Source organism: Haliaeetus leucocephalus, unplaced genomic scaffold (genome assembly GCF_000737465.1).
Source record: "Haliaeetus leucocephalus isolate CR32 unplaced genomic scaffold, Haliaeetus_leucocephalus-4.0 Scaffold871, whole genome shotgun sequence".
NCBI lineage: Eukaryota > Metazoa > Chordata > Aves > Accipitriformes > Accipitridae > Haliaeetus > Haliaeetus leucocephalus.
Window position 1 is genome coordinate 196,458 of NW_010973307.1, and position 18,663 is coordinate 215,120.

The window sequence follows — 18,663 nt, forward strand, 5'->3', positions numbered from 1 at the left end:
GTGCGTGTGTGAGGGGGCGCGTGCGTGTGTGCCTGAGGGGGCTTCTGCTAACTCCATCCGTGTCCGCGGTTTTTGCGTTCCGTGGGTCGCGCTGGCCAGATGCGAGCAGCCGCGGTGCGAAGCGTCACCCCGCCGTGGGGGTCTGCGGCCGGCAGCCTTGGGAGGGGGCTTCTCCGCATAAAGCCATCCGCCCCCGGCATCGAAGCCGAGGCGCTGGGAAGCGGCCCTGCCTTCAAGCCCGGCAGCGATGCTGCCCTGGTACCCGGCTGCCCGGCTCCGCAGCCTCCTAACCGTGCGATTTTGGGTGGAAACGCTAGAGCTGGGCTCGCTTGCTTGCTGGGAGGTCGCAGCCAGCAGCTGTTCCCGGGTTTCCCCGTGGCCTGCGGTGTTGTGACAGGCGTTGACCCTGCCCCGTTCTCGTTCTGTTGTCTTGCAGCTAATCCCGAAGGTGTTTCTAGAACTTTTTTTATTTAATGGCAGGCTTAAAATGGTGTGACGGAGGCCAGGCTTTGGCCTGCAGTATGTCACGTACTGTTGGGTGTTATTAATTTCTTCTTGTCGCTCTGATGCAGTGAAATGTCAGTAGTTTGAATTTTTTCTCTGGGAGAAGTGGATTTTATTTATTTTGCACAAACAGGTGTGGTGGTTTATTAATAGGAATCCTTTAATATTCCTTACAGAAATTATTAGTCCTCACAGAAATGACTGGTAAATGCTAAAAACCTAGGAATAACAGCTAGTCCAGAAGAATACTTCGCTGTGTAGGCTTTAAGTGGTTTTGCCACTTACTAACTATATTTTTATATGTCCTATGTACAGATCAACTGCTTATAAGTTCCTAGAAATTATACAAATGAATGATTTGCAATCTATGAATGCAAAGCGCAATATACATGCAAAATATTTATTACTGTGTATGTGAAGGGGAGGTAAGAACCTGATGTTGCGGACAACCAAGTTTGCTGTATGGCATTAGTATTAGTGATTTATTGTGAGACATTTGATTTCCTAAGAGTGAATCTGTTTCAAGGTTTGCAGTGGTGTTGGTGATAGGCTTAAATTTTCTTTCGAAGTCTTTGATCTAACTCCCACATCATTCTGTTTTCTTGGTACAGGCCTCTCTTTCCCATTGGCTTAAGGCACTGCACCCTGTGTAGTGCTGAGTTACTTGGCAGGCTGCAGTGCACCCTCCCTTTCTCCCTCTTTGCATATCTTTCTTCATTGTTGGCCAGATCCAAGTGGCATGGAAGGCAGTGTCAGTCTTTCTGTTAACTTTGGAGGACTTTGCACAGGCTCACATTTGCATGTTAATAACATGCAAATCAGATTTTATTTTATGTTGGTTCCTTTTTCTCCTGTGTATTGTTGCTGTGTAGATGGGAATGCTGATATTAAAAGTAGCATTTCCAATTGTAACAATATTTATTTATGGTTTTCTGAAAGCTCCATCTCTGTGATTCTTCTGAAAGTGTGAAAATGTTAGTTTTCATTTAGATGAAGAAATTCTTAGCCATGATGATTCTGAAGAAAAGCTTGAGGTCTAACCAGAATATGCTAAAAAGGCAGGAGGAAAAAGTCAAAGTCACATCTCTGAGGAGTAAACAAGAAATCCTTCTATGCTTTACTGGCGTTTTACTCGTGATTTTCAAATATATGGACTTGGAAACGTTGCTTAAGGTTTAACAGGATTCAGTAGCCTTTAGATTATTTGCTAAGCCTCTGAGTGTCATAACCAACTGAATTACTCTCATGGGCTCAATTCTGAATAGCTAGAATGGAGCTGTCTGAAATTTGATTAGTCAATTAGTAACTTGTCAGCATAAGCAAGCTGTAATTTACTAAGCTGCAAGTGTTTTAAGAATTACTTACATATAATAGTCTAGAGCAACACTCAACATTGTTCGTGTTGTTATTGCTGTTCTTATGTGATGCCCTCAAGCAATGAGACCAGCTAGACAGTGTCTTTCTAGGTCTGTATTGCAAGGGTGTTCGAAGGCATGAGGCCAAACCCAAGTAGTGTAATTATACCATAGAAACTAATCGAGTTGCAGTTGTGAAATAGCCAAATGTGTAGATACACGAAGCATGTAAAGAAAAGGAAACTACTTAGGCCTATGTTCTCATGGAACCAGGCAGTAGTCACTCACTTATGACCTTATCTGGAGCTGATCAGAAAACTGCATGTCAAAGGTACTGGAAATGATATTGATTAGATCTGTAGTCTGTGTTTCAGATACTTGGCATTCGTAGTGCTACATGTAATCATTATTAATTTGAAGTAGTCTTAATATGTGTTCATTTGCAAGCTAACGCAGAATAAATTTCTATTTATAAATAATCTTTGGCTTTCCTCTACCCCTGTATTTTGCATATATTTGAAGTATTACGTTTGATTACAATCACATGTTCACAGTGTCAACTACAAAGTTTCTGGTTCACACAGCTTCTTAAACTATCATAGAAGGAGTAACAGTAATGGTAAAAAGAGGCTGGGAGCTTGTATGAAAGAGGTGATTTGAAGCACCTAGGTATTGGCCTAATTCTTACTATTGTCTCTGGGATAAATCATAAGAATTATCAATACAGCTCTCCATTGTTAAGTGCTTTTAAAAATCATGTGCTTAAGTAATGAAGAAAAGATGTGTATTTTCAAGTAAACAAGAATACATTTATAGCAGAAACCTGTTGGACATCATCTGCAACCGTGAGAGCTCTGAAGGCGGTTGGTGTCCTGAATGTTACTGACTTACTGTTAGACCTACCTCTTAAGAGCTAATTTTCATTGTTGTAATTTATATTAAAGCCATGGCTGTTTTTCCTGTAGTTTTCCTAGTGTTAGGTGTTGTGCAAATAAGCAACAAAGGAGGTAGGCATTTTCTGCTCTAGAGAATTTAGACTTATGATGGCAAGCAGTGATTTCAGAAAGGAGAGGAACAGTTCAACAATAAAAATTGGAGAAAATTCTTATCATGTCAGCTATGTATTTGGCTAGTCATTCTTGATTAGGAATTTTTGATACATACATTGATGCCCTAAGTTGGGGGCAGCAATGGGGTGAAGTATGAAATTCCTGATATGTCAGAATGTTCAGTTAAGGTCGGGGTGGAACTGTATTATGAAATTATTTTAGTTGTATTTCAAACAGTGAACTAAACACAGCTTGAGGTGATGTGAAAGGAGGAGGATTGATGTAATCAGTGTGATAGGTTGGGAAGATAATGCTATCTTGAAAGGAGTTGAACAGATGAAGACAGGTGAAGGCCTAGAGAGAGAAATTGTACCCAGGAAAGTATAGTTTAAAGCTAATAGTAAGAAGGGGGTAAACTTGGTTGTGCTTTACAGAGAATCCAGCTGCATTAGCAAAACCTTAAATTTTAAGTTACTTTAGGTGGAACTAAAGGTGGATGGGAACTATGATGACTAATGGATTTGCTTGTTGGCAAATGAGCAGTAAAGCATACTGGCAGAACTAACTTGACATCTGCATATTCGTATAGGAATGGTTTACTCTTCAGAAAAAGCAAAATGCTAAGTTATAGTTTGGGGTCTCTTCATCTTTGCATGCTGGAGTCAAGTATGTAAGTTCCTAATGAGTTGAAGCTGTTTTTTATCACAAGACTTGCAAGCACACCTTATATTTGCTTCACTGAAAATTGTCAGTGGTTACTGCAGGAAGGTCATGGTCACTAAATTGCATGTCTATACATTTCTTAAATAATTGGTATGGAAGATTCAGAATGCTACTAAAATAATGCATTTTGAGAAAATAATTGCTAGTTCAAACAAAGTTATGGTTACAAGAGCCAGATTCTGGAAGCTATGGAAACTTTGCTGTTAGTTACAGGTTGTCTGGTCTTTACGCTGTTAAAGCATTTTTAGGAAGGAAGAAAAAAGTCATTGGTGCTTATTTTGCAGTGCCATTAACTGCCAAATGTGTCATGGAGTTTGCAAAAAAGTGCTGCATGTTCAGATCAGAGGGAGGTGGGCATATACATTAGATTAATTTTCCCTGCTTTCTTGGTTAAAAATAAATAAATCACTTCTGGGCAAGGACAGAGCTCTGATTAGACTCGAGTTAGAAACTCTGAGAGAAGTGTTTGTAAACATCTCCAGATGTGGAGGCATACCTCTCATGTAAGATTATGCTGTATGTTTCTCAGTCTCAAATAAAGTACTCACATCTGTGTATTAATATTCTTTCAGTAGTCCAGACCATTTTGTGGTCTGTTTCAGAAAAGTCTTAAATAACTGTCATGTCTAACTCATGGGTGGACAAATAATAGCTTAAAATATGAGGACATGCAGAGTCATTTCAAGTAAAGTACAGTGGTTGTTAAGCAGAATAGAGTCAGAAGGTTATGCTTTAGTCTGTAGTTAGTAACTTTTCTTTCCCTGCAAAGTCAGTGAGAGAGAGTTGTTCTTGTTTACTGCTTTCATTTAAGGTCTTTAGTAAAATTAATGCGCAAAGATACTTTATTACGAGATGTAGAAATGGAACATTAAGGATTATTTTATCTCCAGGGATGTCAAACAGGACAGTTTTAAAGATAAAATCAATAAGATGCATTTTATTCTTTGGACCAAAATCTATGCCTGTATGTATTTGAAAATTTGTTTTACCCTTTGTTATCAGACATGCGTATTTCTACTGTAACTTCTAAATGGGAATGAATGACTGAGTTGCCTTACAAATGGAAAGGGGGAAATGATGTTCAGTTGTATTCCAAGCCTGTTTCATTCCAAGAAAGAGTGTCACAGTTAAAGATGAGATGCTTATTTGTCTGGGTGGTGAAAGCTGGGCTGTGCATTGACAGCTTTAAGATGAATATTTCTTTCTGGTATTCACTTTAAAATAAAACTATCATAAGCATATAGTCTATCGGTAATAAATGGAAGCAGCAGTAGCAGATGTAATGTGTTATCCTTAGCATGAATAGCGCATGCATGCCACTTTGCGATACTTTGTTAGTTAATTAAAAAATGAAAGAAAGCTGAGATTGCATCCCTAGCTTTGAACAATATTATTGTGTGCAGACCTGATGCAGATGTGTCACTGCCTGCCCACAGATTGCTTCTAATCCTGGATTCGGTCTGGCTGTTCCTTGAAAGTTTGTGCCTTTGCTTTATCTGTTTGGCTTTTAAGAGGCTGTGTTCAGGGAGTATGGAAGTTACTCATCTTATAGCGTATAAGCAAATCCATTTCTTAATTGTTACACAAAAGCTGTTTTTTTGTAGAATCTTGGTCATCCGTGCATTGTGCTGATCTGAGACCCTTTAGAGTGTTTCTAGTTCCAGCCTGCTTGAACAGCTCAGGAGAGCTTAAGGACTTAATACTTAGTGTTTTAATTTTCAGTTATTCCACACCACTGGGAGAGTGGGTGATCAGCAAAACAATGTATGTACTTCAGTATTTGGTTATGGGTTATTGGGTTTTTAACTTTTTTTTTAATATAACTTTGAGCATACACTTAGTCAATCTTGCATGTGTTCAACAGGGTTTACAGTTGTTTGTTTTTTTTTTTTTTTAAGAAGTACACTAACAAAAATCTGTATTTCCTGTAGTTAATTAAGTTCTTGCATCTCCAGTCCTAGAAGACTGTTATCTTACACTCTTATCTGCTGGTGAGGTCATGCATGCAGTAAAATACTCAGTGGTAACAGACTAGTTAATCTAATTACTCTGAAGTAGAGGGTGTGAAAACAAAAGCATTAATTTTAATTTTGTGTTGATTCATAGTCATCTTGGCTTTTATTTCCTTCCTGTTTTGTTTGGGTTTATATAAATGAAAATATGTCACTCTTCAAATTTTTGCGTGATTTCAGGTTGTATGCAAAATGTATTTATGAAAGGCAGGAAAAGAGGACTGATGCAGTAACCACATTAGAGATATGTTTGATGAATTAAGTCATCATAACAGTAAGTTCTACTGTGATGTGTTATTTAATGAAAAATTTATGCAGCGACACTTTTTTTTTAGTAATTCCACAACTTCTTTAGCCTATAACAGAGACATTGGATAAAATCTGTGAGAATCCTTTTTTGTTTTAAACTGACCCAGTTTAGACTTTGGTGTGTTGTGGTTGTTTTTGGCTTGTTTTTTTTGTGAAGTGAAAGTTGTAGGTAATAGTAGTGTTTGCTCTTCCTAATGGAGTTTAGATCAACTTTTGAACAGATATATTGGAGGGCTGTTCTGTAGTGACTGTTTGGATGCACCTTTCTCTTAGATCCTTATGTGACATCTTGTCAGTGGTGGTTGGTGAAAGTATTTTAGTAGTATTTCAAAAGATGGAGTTGGTGACTGTGTGTGTACACATATTTTAAGACTGCTTATATATGTCCCAAATGATATGAAATGGCTTAGAGATTTAGTGCGCTACAGTTATAGGATAAATGTATAGCCTGTATATGAAATTCAAGTTTTAGGAGCAGTAGAATTTAAATTCTTATACTCTCTCAACTGGATCTTGAGTAGATGGGTTATACAGATTGCTTGTTGATTGTACAAACATCAGTGTGAGTTAGTATTGCTTGGTAATTTCAGAGTGGATATGGATATGAAGGATGGCTATGAAATGAAAAGTCTGCCCAGGTATCTTACCTCGTGAGAAGGATGGGCCTAAACTTGACGAGAAATTACTTAGAATTTGTTTCCCTCAACTGAGAACTCTCTTGTTCTGCTGATTCGTATGGAACAAGTACTATTTTCTGTTGGGACTCTTTAGTGTAAAAGGCATTGAGGTTACTTTTAGTGTAAAGGGCATTGAGTAGATGCTTTTAAATATATTATGAACAATATATGTAATTTATATTTATATATAATATATATAATGTTCTATATAATACATATTTACACTGTATATATTTTTTTATATATATATTTGTTTATATGATGATCAGAGGGCTGGAGCACCTCCCCTATGAGGATAGGCTGAGAGAGTTGGGGTTGTTCAGCCTGGAGAAGAGAAGGCTCCAGTACCTAAAGGGGGCCTACAAGAAAGCTGGTGAGGGACTTTTTACAAGGGCATGTAGTGATAGGACAAGGGGTAATGGCTTTAATCTGAAAGGGGGTAGATTTAGATTAGATGTAAGGAAGAAATTCTTCATTGTCAGAGTGGTGAGACACTGGAACAGGTTGCCCAGAGAAGTTGTGGCTGCCCCATCCCTGGCAGTGTCCAAGGCCAGGTTGGATGGGGCTTTGAGCAACCTGGTCTAGTGGAAGGTGTCCCTGCCCATGGCAGGGGGGTTGGAACTAGATGATCTTTAAGGTCCCTTCCAACCCAAACCATTCTATGATTATATATATATATAGCTTTTAATGTATATTTTTTTTATTAAAGATTTGATTGCAATATTTTACTTATGGGAAAAGAATTTGTAAAAGCTGGACCTATTTGGATGGGAACTCATAATTACTAGTCCAAACAGTGTTAATCAGAAGTTATCTTCTCCTTGCTAGAGTTCATGATTAAAATACGGCATGTTGAAATAATCGGTGACCTAATCCAAACATCTGAATTCATTTTGTAGAATATGGTAAACAGCTGCATTTCAGTTTGGAGCTGAAACAAATACAGTATATTGACCCATTGAAAATTACAGTAGGCTTTTCAGTTCCATGTTAGCTGTACTTATTGAAGAAAATTGATTTGAGAGTGCTTCTGCTTTTGAATGATTTTTTTTTTTTTTTTTAATGTCCGGAAGAAAGGAAATAGAACATACGGATGATGGGACTTTGATGTGTAAAGAAGTTAATTATCTAAACCATCAAACAAAATGTGGGCTGTGGAAGTAATTATTGTAAAGGGTCTGACAAAGCCTGACAAGCTGCTGTTTTTTTAGGTCAAGAAAATGCTGTACACCTGCTTGATTTGAAAGTTAAATCATTTGGTTGCAATAGGAAGACCAAGTTTTTAGTGAAGCAGTAGCTGATAAGCTTTCAGCTCTCAAACCTACTCATACTTATACAGATGTACAGCCCTTCAAGTTTTTTTAATTAAACTATTCTTGTCCACATGGAGGGCAGGAACCATAAAAAGTATTTACTCCAAAATAGGACATGCATGAATCACAAGTGTTATGCTGTGAGGAGGCCACTGTGGAAGTGTCCCATGTTTTGGGGGAATTGTGGGATTATACTTCATAAATTAGCAGAATAGAACCTCATGGATAAAACAAAATGTCTGCCATGGATGTTCAAAGAAAATAGCCATATGCTTTAAATTACGTAGTTAGTTTAAAAAAAATTAAACTTAAAACCCCCTTAAGTCTTTATGTTATTCAGTTTTTAAGGCACATATGATTGGTATGTTTCAGGATTTTTTCTACAGCTGTTTTAGAAAGTATTAATGGAGGTGTTCCCTTAACTACTTTTTCTAGGGTCTGGGTAAAATATAGAATATACAGTATATTAATTTATATTTAGGAGTATTGGTACTGTGGTATCAGATATAAATATGTAGCTACTAAAATGAATCATGATCAGTCCCAATCAAATGATGAACAGTAAAATACATATAAATTTCCAAATCTTTGGGCTGTTCCTGGTACATGGGTACCATTGCAGCTTCCTCTTCAGTCCCTTCCATACTGTCTGTAGAGCTTTCCTAGAAATACTGTCACCTTCCTTCATGTTAATAGATGTTTTCTACCTTTTTTCTTTTTTAACTGACTAATTTGACTGTTTAGATTATATGACTCTTTGGTAACTGCTGATAATGACAGGATCCTGCCAATACTTAAGCCTGGTGTGTAACTACTCGTGATTAAAATCAGACTTTAGTGGGAATAAACTTGTGTTTAAAGTTACACATGTGCATAAGTGCTTGTAGGATGGGGACCTAAATTACAATCTGCTTGAAGATGAACAGAAGTCTGTGAAAATCTACTTGAAAGCATTAAAAAAAATTAAACTTATATCTAAATGCATAAACGTCTTATTTCTGTTGTTCATCCATATGCTGTTATGTCATTAGCCTTTCAAAGCACTAATTCTTTTGTTATTTTTTGAAAATATCTTATGCTTTGTATTTAGAGTATTACAAGTTTTCTTAAACCAAAGCATAATTGTGATTGATTGCAATGCTTTTAGTGGCATTTAATATAAATCTGGTCATGTACGTTAAGTTTGTTTTTAAGAAAAGAAGTGTCTCAACTTTAGAATTTAAAAGTGGAGAAAGGTAGGGTCTCTTTAGAGGTCTTACAGCAAAGCAAACTGTATTAACATGGATTTCATTGTCATTACCACTGCTACTACTAATAGTAAAAGAAATAAGCAGTACAACTCAACTGTTAATAGTGTGCAGCAAACTAGATAGAGGAGGAAATGTAGTGGCAATATACCCTGTTTATCAGGAGACTTACATAGTGTGTGCAGTTCTTTGTTAAAAAGTTATGTGAAGGGAAAAATGAAATTCCCATTATATATTTATGGAGTTTTCCATAATTAGATTAATTTTGGTGTGTCAGTCTTTTAGTAAATTAAGTTATTTTAAAAATGAAATTGTTTTTAAAGGCATTTGACTTGCCTGTTGTTAAAAAGGAAAATGTAGTGTGTTAATTACCTCATACAATAAGACTAGAATTGTCCTGGGTTTGGTCTGGAGTTTTTTAATGAGAAATTTGTATAGAAAAGCTGTAAAACATTTTGTATAAAGATGATACCTTCAGTCATATAAGTATTATGATGATGTTCAGGTCCCACTCTTTCTAATGCATTTCTGTTTTAAAGACTTAAGTAGTATGTGTACGTAAAGCTGGTGTTTTAGAAAGGAAGCTTGTGATCTTAGTGCTCATCAGATTTTATCTGGCTTTTTCTGAGATTCTATTTTACTTCTCTTAGTCTCAGTGGAGATGGGATGGATGTGATTTACTAGTGCTTAGGTTACTGCAGGAATATAAGAGGATGTTTTGGGTAGTAAGATACCAGTGCCTAGGAATACCATGTATTCCAGAATAACAGTGTTTGTATCTTAACACCTTTCCATTGGTGCTCCTAGGGTACCTATAAATGTTCTTGCAAAAATAGTGGATGCTTCTAATACTTCGGTTACAGTAAACATCAACTCTCTTATGTTTCTGCAATGTCTCAGGGTTCTTTTTGCATGCAGTGCCTTTATGTTCAAGTCCACCCCAAATAGCTTTTCTTCCGTTTTGAATATCTAGTGTGAAACATGCATGTGCTCTCTTTAAAATAAAAGTATTGTAAGTGCTGTTATTTCTTTGTTTACTCAGATGAGCAGCACTGTGGCTAGCCCGATGTCAACAGTTGCCTCTTCAAGCAGTGGAAGGAAATCAACAAGCTTTACACCTGAATTGCAAAGTATGATGTAAGTAATCGGTCAAAGTATCTGGCAATATCTGCATTTTGTATGCATCTTTTAGCTGGTTTCTTAGAATGTGTATATAAGGGTGATGGGGGAAAGAAGAGCAGGTATTAGTGATGCAACTGTTAGTGTTTTACTTCTGATGTGTAAAACATTCAGAGGTGACTTGGATAAATAAAGAACATATCCTGTATTGAAAGGAGAGAAAATCCTGCTGAGTAAAGAAAAGCATTTTAGTATTACTTTAGAAGTCTTTAGAGACCTATATTTCTCTATAGGTCCTTCATCAAAAAAAGCTAAGCTTCTTGTTTTCATATATACTTATTTAAATAAATATTTTGTATTAACATCTTGCAGCACTAATACAGAGCAGTAGACGGCTGAAATCATAATGTTGCTGATGAAATTAAGATATGGAACGCTTGTAAATAACAGGGTTTTGGCAGATAGGAAGTAAAGTTGTTAAAAAGATAAGTTATTTGTTGTTGTAAATTAACAGTGGATTCTTAGAAACCCAGTTCCAAGCTGTGATATTACATGATTTTGTAGTTTACAACTTATAAAACCTTGGATGTTATTTGAACAGGTGGGTTTTGTCAGTCTTAAAGATACTTCCATAATCAGAAGGATTCCTTCTGTAGAAGTCTTTATCTTGACTGGTAACCTACTACACTGGTCTGACTGCAAATCTTCATTTTGTAGGAAAGCAACACATTCATCAAAAAGTTTGACCTGCCACTACACAGCCCCCCCCCACGTGTATCCAAGTCACTGCACTGTCAGGATGGGGGTGGGGGGGAAGTAATGAGCTTGTTTCCCTGTGGATTTGTGCTCCTGATTTATCAAACATTTTAAAGAGTATTTCAACCTAGAGCTAAGAGAAATCTAACCTTTAAGGCGGTAGATAGAGAGCTAGGCTGTAGAGGCTCATGTCTAAATTGTACATTTTTTAAAAATATATGATTGTGAATGTTACTTATGGAGCGGAGGGAGAGGATGCACATTTGCCAGTTGCTGAGGTCAGCTGCACATAAAAGGGAGCTTTGCTTTATGAAATCTTGCAAAAGTGTCTTAAAGGATTTTTCTCTGTGTTCATTTGTCAGAGTTGAAAATGAAATGGAGAAAGCTAGTCCCAGAGTACTGAGACATAAATCCATGGTTTCAAAAGATAGTGGTAATCATTGGCTCTTTTCACTTGGCTCTGGAAGACTGTCCAGGATATTGTTTAAGATAGGATGAGGTAAAGAAGGATGGACTGAACCAGGGATTTTGGGCTACTGATCTTTACTTTGGCAAGATCATTGAAAACACTTAGTATTTGAAAGCTTCTTTTTTTTTTAATTAATTTTTAATCAGCTATATATAAATCAAAATAGTTACAGCATCCACCTTCTGACCCATAGATGGAGAACTACATTTTAATGACAGGGAAATTTTATTTATTAAAATTATGGATGCGTCCTGACTGTTAGCATGATACTATCCTTTCGATCATTCTACTTTAGGTCATTAATCATTGAATATCTATTAATTTGTGTGAGTTAATTTTTAGTCTTATCTGAAATGTTCCACTCTCCTCCTTCCCCTTTCCATTGTGTTAGAGCTGAAGATTAGGATAGGAAGAATGTTAAAGCTTTATTTTTATTTATAAATACATATAAATATTTTTTTTTCTGCCAGTTGCCTTCCATAACCATAAAGAAGTTAAAGTATTTCAAGCCTCCACAGATGATAATTATTTACCTGCATAAAAACTGCATTTGGCCCTTTAACGTAGTGGAATATTTAACATTTTAGTATTGCTGTGTCATATTATATATGCTCTTTGTTTTTACTTCTTTGCACTTGTGAAGGAGTTCATTTAGGAGCAAAAAGGTGTTTTAGGTCACTTCAGACTAAATTTGAACTGCCTTTTTTTTTTGTTTTGTTTCATCTTGGTCAGTTATGGACATGACAATGTTATATAAGAAAAATGGTGTATCTTTTGAATGTCCTGTGCCAAGTCCCCCACCTTCCCTGCTCTCACATACTCAGCCTGTTCCTAACGGTCCCCTCTGGCTCCTTGCTGCTCCTTTTAGGAGATACAGGATTTTGTGCAGATTAAATGGTGGTGAGAACAATGCTGTCTTGCTTGTTCTGTCATGTGTTGTAGATCCATCTTCATTGTCATGTAACAATTCCTGATGTGAACTGCTGTATGGGCAGTAGATGTGAAAGGAATTGCTTGCCTCTGTTAAATTCTACAGAGTTCCCTGTCCAAAAGTAGAAGATAACAGTTTGTTTTCAGTGAAATGTCCTTAAGAGACTACTAGATTGTTGTGAAGTGGAGCATGGGATACATTCCACTGGAGTATTTTTCAGTAAAATGTGAATGGGATAATGAACTGTTTCCTGTGCACTGACTCTTCTGAAGTAGATGAGTACTTTGTTACAAACCCAGTGGTTTGGTCTATTGAGTTCTTTTCAGATAGAAAAATATTAGTTCTCTCCTTCAAGAGAATTCTGTTCAGTTATTGTTCACATCTATTATAGTCATCTACACTGGAAAATATGAGTTGTTTTTGGTGGAGAAAATAACTGTAACTGTGTTTAAAAAACAAAAGAGCAGCTGTGAAGTTTGGAGTCAAAGAAGCCTGTGCATCAATTTGGATCAGTATCTGGGGAGCCTGCATTTTATTTAATTGTGGACTTCCTGATAAAGTATTTTGAAACGACCCTCCCCGCCAGTATACACATGATTCTGTCAGAATGTAGAAGTTATTGTTGGCCATATAAATGGAAGAAATAGACATTTTCCTTTTGCTTCAGAACCGGTGCAGTTACACTTTGAGAGCTATGCAAACAGATCTTCTGTGCTTTAGAGTAACAGTTTTCACAGTTTCATTAAACTAGTAGGAACTGAAGAAATTCCTTGAATGTAATGAGCACATTGAAAGTTACATTTTTATTGTCTGCTGGGAAAAAAAGGAGACTTTTGGAATGATAAAGTGCCAGGGATGAACCACGTGGAGAAAAAATGACAGCTGTTTCTTTTGGCCAGGACCACAAAATGAAGTTACCCCTTTAAAAGAACTTTCCAGGCTCTGACAGAAGCTGACATTTTTTATAAACTACATAATTTAGAAAGTTACAGATTCTCCTGTTTAGGCAATTTGTAACAAATCCATGCTGACCTCTTAAGATCCTGGGAAACAGTAAAGGCTGGAGCATTACAGTGCAAAAGAGGTAACAACTTTCTTAAAAGAAAATAGGTTCTCTCTTCATAGTTTGTTATTGTGAAGTTGAGTAGGATCACCTATTTCCTATGGATTGTCATCCATATGGAGTAATACGAAGAGTAACTTGTTCTGCCTTTCCTAACAAAAAAATGGGTGCCCCAAGAAGATGAGCTTGTGAAAACTAAGTCATATAGGGACATTGGGTGCTAATCCAGAATGGTGTTTGGTAGTTTGTGCTGATGTTAAAAAATGGGCTGTTGGATTCTGGGGACTTAAAAGGCAGAAGGAATGCAGAGAAACTGTCTTTTTGAAGTAGAATATCAAATCCTGTTATAACCCAGTAGTGAGATCTGGAAGTCTGTGGATAGCAGTGCCTTACAGTCTGAAGGTGGTATCTTTGATTAGTTTATAATTTACAGCACTGAAGTGTTGAGTCAGGGTTTGACTCCCTGGAATGCTTAAATTTATATGTAACATTAAGCTTGTGAGTAATCCCATTTAAGGTGAGGAGGTTATTCATATGCTACATCTGTTACATACGCTATACCTATTTTTTAAGCACAGCATTAGGGAATGAGCTGAATCCTTTTGTAGAATTGTGTTTTTATGATAAGGTCACAAATATTTTTCTGATTTATTTGAGAAGGCAGGAAATGTATAGGAGTCTTGAAATTGTAAAATACTGCAGAAAAGCTGTCTTGAAATGTGTAAAGGTTTTTCATGGTGTACGTATATATTTTTTTACCTAATAAAATGATTCTGTTTTTCCATTAAGAATATTTAAAATATTTACTTGGATTTGAAGAAATTTTTGTGTTTTGTCAGAAAAAAATCTGTTCTGTATTCTGTCTAATGCCTGTGTAAATAATATTAAGTAAAACTGGTGATAGTACTTAGTATACTGATTACCTTGAGAGGAATACAGAGTTAAATAAAAGTATTAGACTGTCATAGATCACCCAAACACATGTCAATTTACAGTGCACTGTATATATGTATATGTTTGGCTTTTAATTGTTATGACCTTGGGATTATTTGATATTTATCTTATAATCATTTAAAAGAGCATAATGCTATGTAGATCTTGCTTTGACTCCCGCATCCCTTATTTGTGTTTGGATATTTTATTATGTTACCATAGAACTTAAAGCAGTAGGTGTTAATAATTTAAAAAAGTTTTCAGCATGTCTAGTGCATTTTGCTGAGGTTTGTTTTACATAGCTTCACTTGACTGATCTACAACCTGTTTCCAAACTAACTGCTAACATTAGGTCAGTTGCACTTAAATTATAGTTCTGCCCATTCACAACTGTGATGATTTCACAGTAGCCATTAAAATTCATAATTTGGTTGAGATAATCTATTTTTTTAATATAAGCAGTAGTTGTAGAGTGAATTTCTGGAAACCGTGACATTCTAAACACTTACGTTGAGCAATTTGCAGATGAAGAGGTATTCCCCCCCCCAGTAAAATATCTTTATTTTTTTCTAAGCTGTTTTAACTATTTATAAAAATACTAACTACAGTGATCTGAAGTTGAGAAGTTGTTTTTATTGATTCAGTGTGGTTTTTTCCCCTGAAAACTCATATACAGACGGAACAGAAGCCATACTCAAGATTAAAGTTATCAATAGAATACTTTTAAAAATCATGTGAGTAAAATTTTCCAGTGGGGAAACGTGTATTTAAAACTAACATGAATCAAACACTTCAGTTTCCTACACCCTACAACTTGATCCTGCAGGTGACCCAGTTTAGCTTTGTATGTTTCAGTAATTTTATGAGAGCTAAACATTTGTAGGATTGGGCTCCAATTTGATAATAAATCTTTGAATTCTATTGTATAAAGTGCTAGTTAGTTAAACTTCTGTATTGAAGAGTGTGTTTTTTGTCTACTGCATTTTTTGTGCCTCAAACATGCAGCATCATTGGTAATGGTAGGCTATATTACCACACTAATGCAAGCTGGTTGAAAATGCTGTTAGCTTTAAATCAGAGCAAAATGCAAATATGTGAGGAACTGATTTATTTTTGTTGTTCCTGTGGGCTGAAGCCTGTACCTTGAAGACCATCAGTGTGGATGCAGGAATGGGCCACGTACAGCATTCCTGAAGTTACTGGAATTCATCTGATGTGCAGGGAAGTAGCTGTGAGGACACAGTTGTAGGAAGAAAACCTTAAATATCTGCCTAAACTGGATGCTTTTCTGATATCAGAATTTTGTAAAAATACATAGTTCAAGTAAATGGGTGGCCATATTTATCTTTCAGGCTTGTGGCAACATGAATCATCAGCTTGATAATACATTACTTAAACTGAATTAAGAGGCTGAACTATGTTCAGCCGTAATGCCCATATTGTATCTGGTAACATTCTGAATGAAGTGCATTAAAAGCTACCTTTTCCCTCCCCTTTGTGTGTAACTTGAATATATATAGTATAAATTAAACCAAGTTTCTTAATTAGCTCATAAGGTAGGCTTCATATAAAAAATCAAAATTTGATGTTTCAAGGTTATAAAGATAAATTTAATGATGGAGGTAATGGAGAAAATGTTTTTATAGGGTTTATGTAAGGCTTTCTGGTTATTCAATATATTTGCCATAGTTAGTATTAAAACAATAGTATCCATTAATATAATATCCAATTTAGTATTGCTGCTAATTGATTGATTATTTCTTTCCAGACAGTGAAAGTCAGTTCAGTTATTTCAAGTGCAGTTCTTATTTCAACTTTCTCCAGCTTGTAGCTTATACCCATCTCTATATACTCCAACGTTGTCTTAGTGTGCAGTAGAGGTCTTAATAAAATCTTCATATTCTCTTTTTATTTATAAATATATTATTTATGATCTGTTTTTTTTTTCTTTTTTAACATACAGCAAAGTATGGGAGAGACTTGGTAAGAATTTGGGCTAGTTCTTAAACCTTTATTTCATTAAGAGTTCTTGGACATGTCTGTGCAGCTCTTGGGATATTTACGTGATCCCTGTTACTAAAGTATCTGAATGCTTTCTCAATATTCATAATTTTTCTCCTGTCCTTCTCTATTTTCATGGACTGGTATGCATGTGCATTTTGTGTCATTGTTCATCTACATATCACAAGGATCAAGTAAAGAAAAACTAAGCTACGGACTTCAGTTTTGTTAACACAGTGGTTATTTCGTTCTGTTGAATTAACGTATTTCATTAAGATAAAGATTACATATGATCCATAACCAATCTACTGACAGTTCTGTTTGTTCAGTGTCTCTTTCTCCAGCAAACAGCGGTAGAATAAGCAATTAATACTGAGCACAGGCTTGCTGAGTGTAGGACGAGAAGTTTGGTAATAAGAACCCAAACTTCGAGTGTTCAGTTTGGGAAAGTGATGAAGAATCATTTCAGAGATTAAATTCCTGTGTGAATACCTTTAGTATCTAAAAAAAACTGCAGAGAAGGTCCTTCCTAAATTTAATGAAGGCTATATCAGGTGGAGAAATCACGATTCAGTCCTGTTTTTATATATATATATACATGTATGTGTATGTTTGGAGATACATTTATAGCCATGAGGATAGTGGATGCTAGCAACATCTTAAACATTTTATGTAGAAGGGTATGGCTAGGCAATACATTTGAGTTGCATTCCATTTTTTTAAAGCTTCTTTTTCAGATGCTTATAACTCTGTAAGGTAATTCTGGTGATGAAAAAGTTTCAGTAGTTTATGCTAAAAGGCAAATTTGGACAAGTTCTTTGCAGTTCAAAGTTATCACAGCATGGAAAAACACTTGTATTTGCTTATGTTCTTTTATAAATGCCTACTGCAACAGTTGAAAAATAAAGTTAGAAGCTTGTTTTGACTGACTTTGTGAATCTGTGGCATTGCTGTTAGTGGAGAAGTTGCAGTGCTCGAAGGAAAACTCAATCATATTTCTATTCTTGGCTTTGTTAATTTTCAGCTTACAAGCATCACAATTACAGGTAGTTATTCAGAAGCAATAGAGGATACAAAGCTCATATTGTCTATCTCTGTATTTTTCCCCCTTTTTTTCATTTTCTCTCTTACCATTTGTTAAAACAGATTAATAAACTGTGTAAACTAACATAAAATACCTTTAGAAGTTTGTAAAGCTGATAACTAGTGACTGCCAGTTCTGCTGGGGCATGGTGTGTATTTCATTGTACTTAAGAAAAATGGGGGAAAGTGAGTTAGGTTTTGTCTCTGTATTGCTAGTGTTATTTCATCTTACTAAGAGTAACCTGGTATTTTTGATCTTTCTAATGCTACTGACTGTGCTGCACAAATTGCCCACAGGAAAGGAATAGAAAATACTCTGTGTGTATATGCAAAGCATAAGAAACTAAAACAAATGGAAGACTTCCCTGTTGAGCTTAATACAATGATATGTGTCTTCTGTTCCTTTCATTTCCTTTTTTACTTTTGCATCAAAATACTTCTGGGAATATAAAATGGAATGTTACGGAAAATAACATCTATATATGTTGCTGAACATGAAGGCTTTCTGCTGGAGTACTCTTTCAGTACTAACTTCTGATGCACTGGGGCTTCACTGTGTAATGGAGCCAACTTTCATGATCCCACTGTAGTACTTTCAATAATATTTGCCAGTTCAAACAGGCTAGTAGAGAGTGGTTCTAGACCTCTGGTCACCTGTGGAGTGTCTAGGTTGAGCATACTTTTCTTCTTGACTCACAGACATTGCATGGTATATTTTCTTTCCTGTATACAATGTGATCTTATAAAATCTGCTCTTTTTATTGTCTTTTGCAACCTTGTCAATCAAATAAATTATTTGTAGGAGTGGTTCTACTTATTTAGGATTTCTCATCCCTTCAGAGATGACAACATCTTAAGGAATAACATTCTAAATTTTTGAATGTGAAACGAAATTATCAGAAGTATGGTCTCTGAACTAATCTTTTCTCCCACTGATGTATTTGGATAACCCTTGCTGACCTGAGTTGGATTATGGTTTGTTCAGTGTTGAATGCCCTGGAAGATCTGACTGATTTCTTCTAGTATTAGATGTTAAATTTATTTTCAAATACAGAAATGCAAATTCTGTTTGATAATAACAGTACTTATGTATGCTAAAATAGTGTTTTCTTATCAGTT

The 18,663-nt window shown here is 35.9% G+C and overlaps 1 long non-coding RNA gene across 1 annotated transcript in view; it reads left to right on the top strand.

Annotated features, from left to right (window-relative positions):
• Positions 1-16,351, top strand: part of LOC104841425 — a 16,789-nt gene extending 438 nt beyond the window's left edge. The window contains exons 2-3 of the long non-coding RNA XR_775358.1: positions 10,232-10,326; positions 15,596-16,351. This is a non-coding gene — a long non-coding RNA (uncharacterized LOC104841425). The remainder of the gene's footprint in view (positions 1-10,231; positions 10,327-15,595) is intronic.
• Positions 16,352-18,663: the final 2,312 nt, after the last annotated feature.